Source organism: Octopus sinensis, linkage group LG22 (genome assembly GCF_006345805.1).
Source record: "Octopus sinensis linkage group LG22, ASM634580v1, whole genome shotgun sequence".
Lineage (NCBI taxonomy): Eukaryota > Metazoa > Mollusca > Cephalopoda > Octopoda > Octopodidae > Octopus > Octopus sinensis.
Window position 1 is genome coordinate 22693778 of NC_043018.1, and position 11544 is coordinate 22705321.

The 11544-nt window shown below is 37.7% G+C and overlaps 1 protein-coding gene across 1 annotated transcript in view; it reads left to right on the plus strand.

Moving 5' to 3' along the window:
• LOC115223303 overlaps window positions 1-102 on the plus strand; it is a 12905-nt gene extending 12803 nt beyond the window's left edge. The window contains exon 4 of the mRNA XM_029793813.2: window positions 1-102. This exon is cut by the window's left edge and continues 453 nt beyond it. The gene's annotated coding sequence lies outside the window, so the exon portion shown is untranslated.
• Window positions 103-11544: the final 11442 nt, after the last annotated feature.

Genomic DNA, 11544 nt, shown 5'->3' on the forward strand with positions numbered 1-11544 from the left:
TGCTCTTAGTCTTTCATATAATTCCAAAAACAAAACTGAACGAATCCCGTACACGTATTTTAAATCTTATATGTCACATTATAGTAGTTTGTGACTAGGAAGTAATGTGGGGGGTAGGGAAAGGATGGGAATGTGTGCCACGGTGCTGGACCATATCATTGAACATCATGGCACAATGCATTCATTAAAACCATGTATACGTGGCACAAAAAATATTTGATACAGCTTGGTTACACAGATCAAATTTACTGTTAGTTTCAGATTGTGTTGTAATATGCCAGCTACAGCTTGTGTTACACTGTGCTAGTTACAGCTTGTGACATACAGTGTTAGTTATAGCTCATGTCACACTGTGCTAGTTACAGCTCACAATACACTGTGCTAATTACAGCTTGCGTCACACTGTGCCAGTTACAGCTTTTTACAGTATATTTCATATTAAAATCTCTAAATATTCCAGTATACTCCTTATTAAAGCCTCTTTCACAGTACAGTATTAACTACATTACAGCCTGTCACAGTACAATGTAAGCTATTAAAACCTCTGTCACAGTACAGAATAAACTATGAAAGCCTCTGTCACAGTACAAATTATGCAGTTTAGATTTATTGTAAAATTGTGCTGATAGAAGTGTGTGTTGATGTAATTAAAGTTTTTGCCTCTGTATAGATTATATTTTGTGTCACACCATACTGCAAGAATACAGGCCATGTCACACCATATCACAAGATATGTATATGCGTTTCACACCATACGTCGCAAAACATAGGGCATGTCACCTCACGTATATGACATAAAATATAGTTTGTATTAGAGTCTGCACATAATATAGGCTGTGTCACAACACACATTCTAGACCAGTGGTTCCTAAAGTGGGTGGTACCGCCCCACCCCCACCCGGTGGCAGTGGGGGGTGATAATGGGGTGGACAAAAGGTGGCAATGGATGTAAAGACGATAAGATAATGAGTTAATTAGGGTAAAGTTTTTTTCTGTGAAATGCAGTTGTTTTGAATTTGATGAAAAAAGCAGCCTTTTTTTTATGGTGGGGAGGGCACTAGGAATGTGGTGTGGGTGCCAAGGGGTGGCAGCCTGAAAATGTTCAGGAATTATTGTTTTAGCCCAAGTCAGGTAATAATATGTAGTAGATTATGAGGTGGCGAGCTGACAGAAACGTTAGCATGCCAGGCGGAATGCTTAGCAGTATTTCGTCTGTCGTTACGTTGTGAGTTCAAATTCCACCGAGGTCGACTTCACCTTTCACCTTTTCAGGGTCAATAAGTTAAGTACCAGTTGCATACTGGGGTTGATCTAATCGACTGGCCCCGTCCCCCAAAATTTGGGGCCTTGTGCCTAGAGTAGAAAAGAATTCATAGATTATAAGGTATATAATGCCATCCAGTCATTAACCAGTTATGCTTGTGTCATTGCGGGACCAAGCAAAAATTTCTTCTTCATTAAAGTGTTGGTGTGATGGATAAAGTTGGGCTCAGCAATGATGATGGGTCCATCTTTCAACAATATGTTGTGGACCATCTCCAAAATTTTCACATGGGTAAGATAAAAGACAGGCTGTGACATTCAATCCGTAACCCACGATGCTGTTATTTACCCCCTGCTCCCATCCCACCAATAAACTATTACTTCTTATTGGTTAGGTTGTTGTTTTTTTTTGTTATGTTTTCTAATGGAAGGTCACACAAGAAAACAAAAATCTGTTTATGGGGTGGGTTTCATGTGGTCACAGGACCTGCTGGCTAAAGCAACCAAGTTATTTTAAATCATGTCTTAATCTTAAAAAATAAAGGTCACATTGGACAATTTAATCCAAGATATACCTAGAATGAAAAAAGACATATCTAGGACTCCATTATATAACAAGCCCTTTCCTGTTGTTTGTGGAGGTGTGTGGCTTAGAGGTTAGGGTGTTGGATTCGGGATTGTAAGATTGTGGTTTCAATTCTTGGACCGGGTGACGCATTGTGATCTTGAGCAAAATACTTCATTTCACATTGCTTCAGTCCACTCAGCTAGAAAAAAATGAGTTAATCTTGCAAGGGACTGGTGTCCCAGGTAGGGAATTTATCCACCAGGAAAATCAGGGAAACTGACCCTTATGAGCTGAGAAGGGAACTTTACCGTCCTTGTTGTTTAACCCCGGTTAGATCTGATCCAACAGAATTATGATCGAAAGTGTTCCAGTTAAGACCAGCTTGTCTTATATCTAGTCATTGTATACCTCAGACTAGCAGATGTATTCCTTTGTGTGTGCCAACCCAAAGGCTGTGGCCACACTGGAGCAATGCCATTTAAAAATAAAAATTGACACTCGGAATTAAACCAGAGACCTTTGTATGATCAAAGTTGTTCCAAGTGTGACCATCCTGCCTTTTATTCAACCATAGTATATCTAGGACTACATTGTCTTAATGTATCCTTCATTTTTAAGACAAACAGTAAGATATGATGTGAGGGTTATTTGGCTGTTATTTCTAGCAGATCTAAAGAATAAGTAGTAAACTCTACTTGTCTCCTTGCAGAAGTTGATGCAAAGTACCAGTAATTTCCTGAGGTCAAAGTAAAGTCAATTTAATCAACCATTCCTGCCACTCTTTCTTCTAAATTATGAGGGAATTCAATACTTTTAGTTGAACATATTTTCCCTTTTCATTTAAAATTTTTTTTTTGTTTTTCATTTATTTTATATTTTGGCCTATTGTCAACACCCCTCCCCCCCCTTATTTATTTTATAATTTTTTAAAAATATTTTCCCTTAAAAAACTTTTGCAATTTTTCTTCGTATTTTGTCCCTGCCTTCTAATATTTATTTAATTTTATAATTTTTTAAAAAAATATATTTTTGATTTTTATTTATTTTTTTTAACGTCATATATTTGTCTCTTCTTTATTAATAATTTGAAGGCGGCAAGCTGGTGGAAGCATTAACACACCAGGAAGAATGCTTCATCAGTCTTTATGTTCTAAATTCAAATTCCACCATGGTCAACTTTGTCTGTCGTACTTTTGGAGTCAATAGAATAAGTACCAGTGATACACTGGGGTCAGCGTAATTGATTTATCCTCTCCACAGAAGTTGCTGGCCTTGTGCCAAAATTTGAAAGCATTATTATTATTATTATTATTATTGTTAAAGCAGTGAGCTGACAGAATTGGGCAAAATGCTTAACTGTATTTTGTCCATCCTTACATTCTGAGTTCAAATTCTGCCACGGTCAACTTTGCCTTTCATCCTTTCTGGGTCAATAAAATAAATACCAGCTGAACACTGGAGTCAATGTAATCAACTTTTCCCATTCTCCCAAGATTGCTGGCCTTGTGCTAAAATATGAAACCAATGTTTATTTTTAATTTTACATAATTCTTTATTAACAACACGTTGACAAGCTTTGGGCTACATTAATAAAGACTATTTTACATGCCAATACTTCTATATACATATTCTATATGGAAAACAACTTGTTTGATTTTATAGTTTTAAAAATATTTTTCGATTTTTTTATTTTATTTGTATCACTTATTTTTGTTTATCCTTTTTTTAATATTTAATTAACCCTTTTGTTACCGTATTTATTTTGAGATGCTCTGTGTTTCTTTCAATTACTTTAAATATAACAAAGAATTTAGTAAAATAACTTAGTTATCATTAAGCTGGTGTTAGGAACATAAATTGTGACTAAGGTTTGGTGGAAGATTTTATTTCAAAACTTATGAAAACAAGACATTTGTACTACAGAGCCAGAGGCGGTTCTAGCCATGTTGGTATCAGAAGGGTTAACAACATATCTCCAAGCTTTGGGCTACATTAATAAAGACTATTTTTCATGTCAATGCTCCTATATTTATATTCCAAATGGAAAAAAAGACTTGTTTAATTTTATATTTTTGAAAATATTTTTTGATTTTTTATTATTTATTTGTATCACGTATTTTTGTTTATCCTTTTTAATATTTATTTAATCTTAATCTTTCATAAGTCTTTAATGAGGATGCCTCTCAAAGCTTTGAGTTCCATCATTAACCTTTTAAGCACGTAAGCCAATTACATGTCTCAAATATTCTACCTTTTTTTTTTTACATTCATATCAGTGAGATTCGGCCTCTCACACCTACCCTACAATGTCATTCTAAAAACAAACAATTGCATCATTGAAACCTTGAAACTAAGAGATAACAGGCAGAGATGTGGCTGTGTGGTAAGAAGTTTGCTTTCCAGCCACATGGTTCCAGGTTCAATACTACTGTGTGCCACCTTGGGCAAGTTCTTTTTCCCATAGCCCCAGACTGACCAAAGAGTTATGAGTGGGTTTGGTAAACGGAAACTGAAAGAAGCCCATTATATATATATATGTTTGTGTCCGTGTTTGTTTCCCACCACTGCTTGATAACCAGTGTTGGTTTGTTTACATCCATGTAACTTAGCAGTTCATCATCATCGTTTAACGTCCGTTCTCCGATGATGATGATGAACTGCTAAGTTACATGGATGTAAACAAACCAACACTGGTTGTCAAGCAGTGGTGGGAAACAAACACAGACACAAACATATATATATATATATAATGGGCTTCTTTCAGTTTCCGTTTACCAAACCCACTCATAACTCTTTGGTCAGTGAGAATGATAGAATAAGTCCCCAGCTTAAAAGAAGAGGGAAGTATTGATGTCAATTTGCTTTGACTGAGATTCTTCTTCAAGGCAATGCCCCCAACATGACTAAAGTCTAATGACAGAAAGAAGGAAACGCTGCAAGACAATGCATGGTTTATTCAAGACTTATGGGAATAAATAAGCATTACATTTGCCAGAGGAATCTGAATGCTAAAGGGTGAATAAAGATTTATTTACATATAGCGCAGGAGTGGCTGTGTGGTAAGTAGCTTCCTAACCAACCACATGGTTCTGGGTTCAGTCCCACTGCGTGGAATCTTGGGCAAGTGTCTTCTGCTATAGCCTCGGGCCGACCAAAGCCTTGTGAGTGGATTTGGTAGATGGAAACTGAAAGAAGCCTGTCGTATATATGTGTATATATATATATATATATATATATATGTGTGTGTGTCTGTGTGTTTGTCCCCCTAGCATTGCTTGACAACCGATGCTGGTGTGTTTACGTCCCCGTCACTTGGCGGTTCAGCAAAAGAGACCGATTGAGTAAGTACTGGGCTTACAAAGAATAAGTCCCGGGGTCGATTTGCTCGACTAAAAGCGGTGCTCCAGCATGGCCGCAGTCAAATGACTGAAACAAGTAAAAGAGTTTGACTTGAACTGTTTATATTCTAAATGTAAATAAGCATTTAATTTCACATATTTTTCCTAAATATTTCCTTCACATAACTTTGTATTTTTTCTCCTCATACTTTCGTTTCCCTCCTCCCAACTCCTCATCTTTCTAAAATCTATTTAATTATATCACATCTTTCTTTAATCATCATCATCATCATCATCAGACACTTTCCCTTTCTTAAATACTCATTTATTTTGATATATATATATATATATATATATATTATATATATATATGTGTGTGTGTCTGTGTGTTTGTCCCCCTAGCATTGCTTGACAACCGATGCTGGTGTGTTTACGTCCCCGTCACTTGGCGGTTCAGCAAAAGAGACCGATTGAGTATGTACTGGGCTTACAAAGAATAAGTCCCGGGGTCGATTTGCTCGACTAAAGGCGGTGCTCCAGCATGGCCGCAGTCAAATGACTGAAACAAGTAAAAAGAGTTTGACTTGAACAGTTTATATTCTAAATGTAAATAAGCATTTAATTTCACATATTTTTCCTAAATATTTCCTTCACATAACTTTGTATCTTTTCTCCTCATACTTTCGTTTCCCTCCTCCCAACTCCTCATCTTTCTAAAATCTATTTAATTATATCACATCTTTCTTTAATCATCATCATCATCATCATCAGACACTTTCCCTTTCTTAAATACTCATTTATTTTGATATATATATATATATATATATATATATCATCATCATCATCATCGTTTAACGTCCGTTTTCTATGCTGGCATGGATTGGACAGTTTAACTGGGGTCTGGGAAGCCAGGAGGCTGCACCAGGCTCCAGTCTGATCTGGCAGTGTTTCCACAGCTGGATGCCCTTCCTAACGCCAACCACTCCGAGAGTGTAGTGGGTGCTTTTTCAACGTCCCACTGCCACAAGGTCAGAGAGGGCTTTTTACATGCCACCAGCATGGAAGCCGGTCAAGGTGGCACTGGCATTGGCCACGTTCAGATGGTGCTTTTTACGTGCCACTTGCATAGGGACCACAACTACAATTTCCACTTGATTTTATTTTGACTCAGTAGGCCTCCTCAAGCACGGCATGTTGCCCTACGATCCAAGGTACTTTTTGAGTGAGCTGGTTATGCAACACTGGTGTAGGCTACAGCTGTGATCACACTTTATTTGCCGGGTCTTCTCAGTCACAGCATACCTCCAGAGGTCTCAGTCTTTCATCATTGCCTTTGTGAGGCCCAACATTCAAAGATATTATATATAGTGTGTGGAGGCGCAATGGCCCAGTTGGTTAGGGCAGCGGACTCGCGGTCGTAGGATCGCGGTTTCGATTCCCAGACCGGGCGTTGTGAGTGTTTATTGAGCGAAAACACCTAAAAGCTCCACGAGGCTCCGGCAGGGGGTGGTGATCCCTGCTGTACTCTTTCACCACTCTTTCTCCCACTCTTTCTTCTGTTGGCCTGCTCGCTTAGCCAGCAGGGTGGCGTCATTCGAAGGCTAAAACAATGCAAATGCATTGTGACCTGCGATGTGTAACTACATCAGATGGACTGGTCGGTCACGTGATATATAGTGTACTGTTCCATGGGGGTAAGATCAACAAAAACAGTACTCCATCTGGTGAGAGATAAACATTATTTCATGAACTCAGTGCATGTTTTTATATGCTGTTATTATTTTCATGTGCATGAAACTAATAACAACACACATACTGCATGTCATCATCATCATCATCATTGTTTAACGTCTGCTTTCCATGGTGGCATGGGTTGGATGGTTTGACTGAGGTCTGGAGAGCCAGCAGCTGCACCAGGCTCTAATATGATCTGGCTGTTCTGTCGATTAGCAATGTTTCTACAGCTGGATGTCCTTCCTAATGCCAACTACTCTGAGAGTATAGTGAATGCTGTTTACATGTCACTGGCACAGGAACCAGTCAGGCGGGCCTGGCATCGATCACGTTCGGATGGTGCTTTTTACATTGCCACCGGCACAGGAGCTAGTCAGGTGGACCTGGCACCGACCACATCATCATTATCATTTAATGTCTGTTTTCCATGCTGGCATGGGTTGAACGGTTTAGAACCAGTCAGGCGGGCCTGGCATCGACCACGTTCGGATGGTGCTTTTTATGTGCCACCGACATGGGGTACCAGTCTCGCAGCACTGGCAGTGACCGATGCATGAATGCCAGTGCCACCTAATTGGCATTCATGTGTGTGTATATACAAATATGTATATATATATATTTTTTTTTTGGCATATATAGGCGCAGGAGTGGCTGTGTGGTAAGTAGCTTGCTTACCAACCACATAGTTCCAGGTTCAGTCCCACTGTGTGGCACCTTGGGCAAGTGTCTTTTACTATAGCCTCGGGCCAACCAAAGCCTTGTGAGTGGATTTGATAGACGGAAACTGAAAGAAGCCCGTTGTATATATATATATATGTGCGTGTGTGTTTGTGTGTCTGTGTTTGTCCTCCTAGCATTGCTTGACAACCGATGCTGGTGTGTTTATGACCCCATCACTTAGCGGTTTGGCAAAAGAGACCGAGGGTCGAGTTGCTCGATTAAAGGTGGTGCTCCAGCATGGCCGCAGTCAAATGACTGAAACAAGTAAAGAGTATATATTGTTTTGTCTTTTATTTTTTGTCTTTCACTAGTTTTAGTCATTGGACTGCAGTCATGCTGGGCACTGCCTTGATGGGTGCTAGTCAAACAAAGAAACCCCAGGATTTGTGTTTTTAAAACCCTGATGCTTATTTTATCAGTTTTTTTCGCTGATCTACTAAGTTATGGGGACATACATACCCCAGCACCAACTTTCAACAGTTGTGGGGGGACAAACACAGACACACACACAAACAGACTTTTGTAAGTTTCCGTCTACCAAACTCACTCACAAGGCTTTAATTCAGCCTGGGGCTATAGTAGAAGACCCTTGTCCAAGGTGGCATGCAATGGGAGTGAACCTAGAACCACGTAGCTGAGAAACAAACTTCTTACCGCGCAGTCTCACTTGCACCTACATATATAATGTACAGCACTCAGTTTCTCTGCCTACCAAATCCACTCTCAAGGCCTTAGTCAGCCCCAGGCTATGATAGAAGACACTTACTTGCCCAAGGTGCCATGGAGTGGGATTGAACTTAGAACCATGTCATTGGGAAGTATATTTCTTTTCCATACAGGTTATACCATAGTTGTGTGCTTATAATTGATTCTATTAAAATGTATGTTGAAATTGATTTTGTTAACTCTAGGTCAGCCCTGATCTAGTAGGCTTATGATCAAAGAAATTCCCTCCATGACCATCCCAGCTTTTCACATACAGTTTATCTGATACATCCTTCCTTATTAACTGCTAGTCTGCCTTGATCCAGCTGACCCATGATCAGAGATGTTCCAGTCATGACCATCCCATTTTTCATTTAGCTGTTGTGTCCTTCCTTGCTATTTAACCCCAGGTCAGACCTAACCCTGTGGACCAATGATCAAGCATTCCAAGCATGACCATCTTACCATTTATTCAGTTATAGTGCCTCAAGGCCAAGTTTAATATGTTTTCTGGGTTTTTTTTTTAATGGTAGAGTGTAATTAAAAACATATTTAGCTCCTATTTCTAGTATATCAAATGAATCTGTAAAGACTCATTAGTTCACAATTAGGTATTATTGAATAATCCTTCGGTTTATGCTTTGTTATTTAAGTATATATGATTTTATATAAAATAAAACTTATGTGTGTGTATCTGTATATATGTCTTTATGTATGTATATATATATATATATATATATATGTGTGTGTGTGTTTATATATTTATTTTTGCACTATATATGTATAAAATAGCCATCCCTGTATCATACTCAATGTATAAATGTATATACAGTGTCAACAGTTAAGTTACTGAGGTATTTGTCCTGACATAACAACTCTTATAGATGTGTTGTGTAAAAAACAAAAGATTTCCAAGAGAAAAAAAAATAGCAACCAGCAAGAGCACTGGATGTATTTCAACAGTGCATATTCCCAACCAGTTGCATGCTTGGATGAAAATTTAATCATCTCCAATATAGAAAAAGACGAATAAGATATTCACTGATCTTGCAAAAAACTGTTTGGCTGAATAAAAGTCTGGTATACACATCTGGGTTAGTATTTAATTAAAACTGACATATATATATATAAGCTTGCCTACACATGCATTCACATACTCACCCCCATTTACACACACACACACACACACACACACATTATTCTTCCATACACACATGCATTTGTGCACCTTAGTTCAGCTGGGTCACCATTATTATCTCCCTTTCCCTCAGCCTCTTTCCTCCGCTCATTTCATCATGTTAAACCATTAATCCCTACACATTCTCTTTCTCCGTTTTGTTTTCCCTCTCATCCCTTTCTTTCGAAGAGCATAGGTTCGAAACATCAAAGACTTTTCCATTCTTCCCAAGCATCAAACTAATACACCTGCTTGTTGTTCCCTCATTTCTCACTTGTTTTCTGTACATTTGCAGTAGCATCCACCCTTAGGAGTTAGCCATATTCAAATGGCAAATATACGTCACGATGTGTTGCTGCTACTGTTTATAACTCGCTCTGAGATTTATCATTGTTTGATTTCACTTTTTCAATATCAGTGTCAATCGATACTGGAAAAAGTATATGTATTTGTGAAGGGAACCTACTTCTCATCGACAACTATGATTGTCACACGTCGATGACGGGTCAATACTCTGAAACTCGAGTCCGTGTGTATCATAAGTTGAAGACGGGAAGGATGGCTTCCCTTTGCAAATACTGATAGGGCACAGAAAGTGTGTCTATAGCCAGCTGGAGGAGGTGTCCTCCTGGGGCTACAAACTACAGTAGCATCCACCCTTAGGGGTTAGCCATATTCAAATGGCAAATATACGTCACGATGTGTTGCTGCTACTGTTTATAACTCGCTCTGAGATTTATCATTATATATATATATATATATACTGTATTGTAATATGTATAAGAAACTCCCTAATTTTTGACAAAAAGGGGTTCCTTATACACATTAAAGTATGGTATATATATCTTCAGCAATATAACTCCACATGTGCTGTTCACAATTTCTTTCCCTTTCTCCTTTCCGACGAAGAACCTTGCTCGAAATGTCAAACTCTCTTTTCACCAAGCGTCAAGCTAATACATTCCTTGTGCATATCCTCTTGTCCAATAATTCTATTCATTTATTTGAATTGACTAAACACACACACACACACACACACACATGGTGAGTCAAATGTGACACACCAAAATATTTGGCATTTTATTTATATTATGTAATTAATCATTTTGTTTATCATGTGTGTATTCATCATTATTTTTTTTCTGTTACTCAATTTTTAAAAAAAATCGAAACCTGTCTGACAATTTCAGACCATATTGAAGTTATTTTGTGCACCATCCATCTATCTATCTGTCTGCCTGTCTGACTACCTATCTCTCTGTCTATCTCTACCTGTTTTGTCTATCTATATCTCTGTCTGTCTATCTATATATCTATCTGTCTGCCTGTCTATCTGTATATCTGTCTGTCTATCTATATATCTATCTGTCTGCCTATCTATCTATCTATCTATTTATCTATCTACCTGTCTATCTATCTACCTATCTATCTGTCTATATATCTATTTATCTATCTATCTATATATCTACCTATCTAATTATCTATCTATCTATCTATCTATCTATCTGTATCTATATCTATCTATATATATATATATATATATATATATATATACACACACACACATATATATGGATGTGTGTGTATATATAGGTGTGTGTGTGTGTGTTTTGATCAGAAAGCAGGATGTTGTAATACATGTTTTATAATTTAATTTGACTAAGATAAACATGGATGTTGTTATGTGTGTGTGTGTAGCTGGGTAGTTATGTATGTATGCGCACGTGCGCGTTTTTGTAAATTGTTACATATACAAAATAAGTTGGGTTTTTTTTCCTTTCTATTTATAAAAACATGGCTAATGTTTGCTCTGAGACAAATTTGTTTTGTTTTAACTCTCTCTACACACTGTACCCTGGTGATGAGCATGATTCTGAATGTATGAATGTGCGCAATATCTAATGCAAGCACAAATATATATGTCTATGTATGTATAAGTGTTAATGTTATCCTCTAAATGGGTGTATATATATATATATATACATATCTAAGGCATGTATAAATAATATATGTAAAAATGTATGTGTAAATCTCTATGT